Source organism: Penaeus chinensis, chromosome 2 (genome assembly GCF_019202785.1).
Source record: "Penaeus chinensis breed Huanghai No. 1 chromosome 2, ASM1920278v2, whole genome shotgun sequence".
Lineage (NCBI taxonomy): Eukaryota > Metazoa > Arthropoda > Malacostraca > Decapoda > Penaeidae > Penaeus > Penaeus chinensis.
In genome coordinates this window covers 28,539,655-28,544,654 of record NC_061820.1, presented here as the reverse complement: position 1 = coordinate 28,544,654, position 5,000 = coordinate 28,539,655, and the positions used below count along the sequence as shown (strand labels likewise).

The 5,000-nt window shown below is 36.8% G+C and overlaps 2 non-coding genes across 2 annotated transcripts; both read right to left on the bottom strand.

Moving 5' to 3' along the window:
* Positions 1-2,139: 2,139 nt before the first annotated feature.
* Trnap-agg lies at positions 2,140-2,211 on the bottom strand. Its single transcript has one exon. It is a non-coding gene; the product is annotated as a tRNA-Pro (tRNA).
* A 1,036-nt stretch (positions 2,212-3,247) lies between these two features.
* Positions 3,248-3,319, bottom strand: Trnap-agg. Its single transcript has one exon. It is a non-coding gene; the product is annotated as a tRNA-Pro (tRNA).
* Positions 3,320-5,000: the final 1,681 nt, after the last annotated feature.

Sequence of the window (5,000 nt, the reverse complement as noted above, 5' to 3'; positions counted from 1 at the left end):
ATATTTCCTTTTTATGGTTCCATCAAATCGATGAAAAATCATTGTCAAACTTTTCACCCGATGTCAACAATTTGCATCAAAGCACAATAATTAATGGTTCGTAAAGCACAAGCGATACGTACATGTATTTCATCCATCATTTAAAACAAAGATTTCCGACTAGTTAAAACTTTATGTCATTCATATTTCCGACCGTGTGGTTTCGTTTATATCATATTGAATGTCATCGTAAGTGCCGTTAGCCCGTATTGCATTGCAGTCAGAGCAAGTGAAGCTCAAGCAAGACTCGTAAACAGTAGGATGCACGTTCAGGAAACACAACCACTGTGCCACTTTGTTCCCACAATGCATTGCGAATCCAAAGGCGCAACGATTCGCGCAATTATAACAACATACATATTCATCATATTTACATATCATGAATGTAATTTCTCTTGATTGTAAACACATCAGTAATTCAGCAATACAGCTGTAACATCTGAGTTACATTGCGCTGTTTGAGCATGTCTGTATTCCATCACCGGGATTTCTGAACAACATCTAAGCTATAACAGAAATCATTTTAATAGAATCTATGGTTTATTATATGTAAGCGGGCGCGTGTGTATGCGTTCATGGGTGCATGTTTAACTCTATATACCAATATTAATTTATCTTCCCCATCTAGCTGGTGCACACATACACACTCACACACATGCATAGGTACTTGTGGATTTTATTTTTTTCTGTTACACTTAGTTTATTGATATATATATATATATATATATATATATATATATATATATATATATATGTGTGTGTGTGTTTGTGTGTGTGTGTGTGTGTGTGTGTGTGTATGTGTGTGTGTATGTATGTGTGTGTGTTGGTATATATATATACATATATATATATATATATATATATATATATATATATATATATACATATATATACCCATCTACATTTTAGTGTAGTCGAACAATAATACAATATTCTCATGTAATTACAATAGTCTTGATACTAAACAAATCCCATTTACTGTGATTTAATTAGCACTAAAGGACATCGAATATTAAGCAGTGTAGATCTTCAGTATCATCTAAAATAACCTCATTGCAATAATCATCAATATCTATGTGTGTGTGTGTGTGTGTGCATCAATATGAGAGAGAGAGAGAGAGAGAGAGAGAGAGAGAGAGAGAGAGAGAGAGAGAGAGAGAGAGAGGGAGAGAGAGAGAGAGAGAGAGAGAGAGAGAGAGAACTAAGTGATTCAGCTTGACCTTTGCTCGATGACTCAACACCCGAGAGACAGGCAAGAGTCCAGTGTCCCAACCCGTTAATAGTAAAATCCCCGCGTTCCTTGACAGCAGAAGATTCGGATGTGGTTCGAACGTTGATTTGATTTCACGAATTGGTGGAATTTGGAAGAACGTGCTTAACCAAAGTGTTTTTCTTAATTCTGTAAAAGCTTCTGTGCATATATATGAATTATTTTTTTTTCTCACAAATCAATCAAACGGTGATGGTGATGATAATGAGAAATGTAACGAATGCGCATTGCATGATAACATTAATAATGATAAGTTCTTTGGTTTCTGACTCAGCTGAACACCCTCGTTTTGTCTAATCATTTAACATTGCATTGAAGTTATTTTTCATCTTCCTCAATAGGATGAACAATGCCATTAAAAGGTTGCCCAATTGAAATTGAACGGATTCTCACTCACTGTTTCAGTGGCACTGATTTGTAAACTCAATAGTCTTTTGATATGTTATGATATATATATATATATATATATATATATATATATATATTTTATATTCTATAGCTAATTGCGTGTTTGTCGGGAAGGCATTTGTATGTTATTACGTGAAGAAAATAATTGAATGGTGCTATTCTATTTCTATAGATTATTTATAGAGGTAACAAAATCACCAATATTTTTAAAAATCTTGTTTTCATTATGGTTACGTGTAGTCGTCGCTATGCTTTGTATTTCAATGGTTTCGATTTCAACGATGCGAGAGAGAGCGAGAATCTACGGACACGTATGCTGTACAGTCTATAGGTTATTATCATTCACTTTACCAACCTCAACATTATTAGTGATATCGACTGTATTTTTATCTTTTGTTATATTATTCAGAAAACAAAAATATGGGCCTGACCGGGATTTGAACCCGGGACCTCTCGCACCCTAAGCGAGAATCATACCCCTAGACCATCAGGCCGTTATGAGTAGAGCTAGAAAGTCAGGTACATATTTCCGGCCGCTCTTTCTCTCTCTCTCTCTCTCTCTCTCTCTCTCTCTCTCTCTCTCTCTCTCTCTCTCTCTCTCTCTCTCTCTCTCTCTCTCTCTCTCTCTCTCTCGCTAGCGGTCACCGATACTCTACCCACACCCTGTCACCGCTCGTGCTGTAATCCCCCGAACGTTTTATAGTAGTAACAGACTAGAAATAGAATATGAATGACAGCGTTTGCCTTTTTTGATAGACTTTTCTCTGGGTGTTAAGCATTTTCTGTTTTTTTTTTTAGGCGTATAGTAATCATGACTATTATTTTCATAACAATTCTGTGGATCTCAGGCATGAAACAAAAAACGGATCATGTATAGCGTTATTGCTTTAAAATTACACAAATACACATACAGGAATGAATGTTGGATGAAACATTTGTAACTATCGTTATACTGTCTCCCGTGTCACGGGATCTTATCGCGAGTGTGAGTTTGAATGTAGCTGTATCTCGACACGAATATTCTAAACCTTTGATTTAACAATAATCTGCTCCCTGCTCCCGCACTGAATTTCAGATACATATAGGTATGTATCTGTATGCTAGACACAGATACAATGATATACCCGCACGCACATACTCACCCACACTCACTCGCACTCGCACTCACACTCACACTCACACTCACACTCACACTCACACTCACACTCACTCACACTCACTCACACACACACACACACATACATACACACACACACACACACACACTCACAAACAAACAAATACACACACACAAACACATATATGTGTATGTATATGTATATTCACGCATACACATACATATCACATGCATATATATATATATATATATATATATATATATATATATACTTGCAAAATGTCCTACCTGGTAATAAATCATGCAGTCAGTTTTTTATTATCATATCCGTTTCATGTCTGGTTACGTGGTTGTTAATTTCGACTCGTGTCTCTTTATTCTACACTCATGCACACAAACCATTTCAAAATGTTGGGCCTGACCGGGATTTGAACCCGGGACCTCTCGCACCCTAAGCGAGAATCATACCCCTAGACCATCAGGCCATCATGCAAAAAGGGAAATTATGAAGTTCAGCAGCCGCATCTTAGCTCTCTTCTGCTACCGAATTCCCTTTTCATTTCGAGATTAATGTTAATGTCGTCATTATCAGCACGGTGGTACTTTTTCCCGAGCGATGTCTACCTACCTGTGAACATCCAGTCTACGCTGACCCAAGGACTGCGGGACCTTTGGGTCTGAAAAGGCAATACTGGCGGTCCATGAGTGAGCGAAGTTTAGAATTCCAAAAGCTTTAAGCGCAAATGCATTCATAATAAGGTTATCGAAGGTAATCTTTTATAATTTCGCTTTTTCATTACTCTGTTACTTAATTACATACGATAACACTAGTGGTGTAGTAATTTAGTTCCTTTCTAGAGCAAATTCCAATTTCATATTTACATTATTTTATTGAATCAATTATATAATTAACTGCTATAAACCATGGTGTGCTATATTCATTATTGCTCCATGCAGTATAACTACACTTTACGTGTGTATTTCACATTTACAATTCCTCTAAACTGCAACCACATTCAACTTTTCTGTGCACGTTATCCAGTTTCTATTTCGTGTATGGTATTGTTGATTCTAGATTACGTAATATGGCATGAAAGAGACTCAATGGCAGAGGGAGTAGTAGGTCGATATCGTATCGGATGTTGATTCTATGTTAAGGATGCTTTGACACACACACACACACACACAGACGAGTAGACTCTCAAACTTACTCAGTTTCCCCCGTTTTAATGTGCTTTTGATACACGGAAGTTTAATTGCCGTCAATTACAAGGGTTGAATATTCACCTCAATGCAAAGTAATCCTGAACTTGTAAAACAAATCAAACATTCCAGATTTTTTTGACTTGCGATCCATCTAACATTTGCCGCATTACGAAAATGATATAATTATTTTCTTATTTGATGGAATTATTCTCCTGGCTCACCAACTATCGTCTCTAACTACAAGTTACTTTTTTGCTGTTGCGCTCACTTCAGAGATCTGAGAGAGATCTGATGAAATTTTAAGTTCTTGGGTATTTGATAGTTACCATTTTTCACCCCCCCCTCCCCCCCCCTACTTTTTATACCACAAGAAATTAAGGTCTCCTGTGACAATGCCGTTGCGCCTATCGGTCCCTGACCACAAGGAAGGTGGGAGAAAAGTCCCTTTTAACTCCTGGTTGTCATAAATTATTTCCTTCACTATATCAATTCTTTCGCATGACTGTGTTTGACATCCTTATATGATAGAAATTGAGTTATTGCACGAATGATTTATCCTCGATTTGAGAACAAGACCGCACATCTGACCATAAAGAGAAAGGAGAAAGGCGCAGCTCCCACTTACTTTTTAAAAGAAGAATAGATATTATTCTTTTCCCTCTCACTCGGAGGATATTTTCATGCTACTTGGACGAGAAGAGACCTAAGGAAAAAATGGTTTCAGAACCATAAGGATTGTATGATAATATCATGTAAGAACAGCAACGGAATAGGAAAGTACAGGAACGTCGCCTACTCCAACATGCCTCTAGAAGTCTGTACAAATAACCTTTAAGTCCCCCGCTAATTTGCTTGTTCTAATTTCACATCGTCTAATGAGTTTATTTTTGCTATTACATACTATATATCATTAATATTTTCAGAGCATGACATGATTAGTTAATCCTTATAGGCTATTTC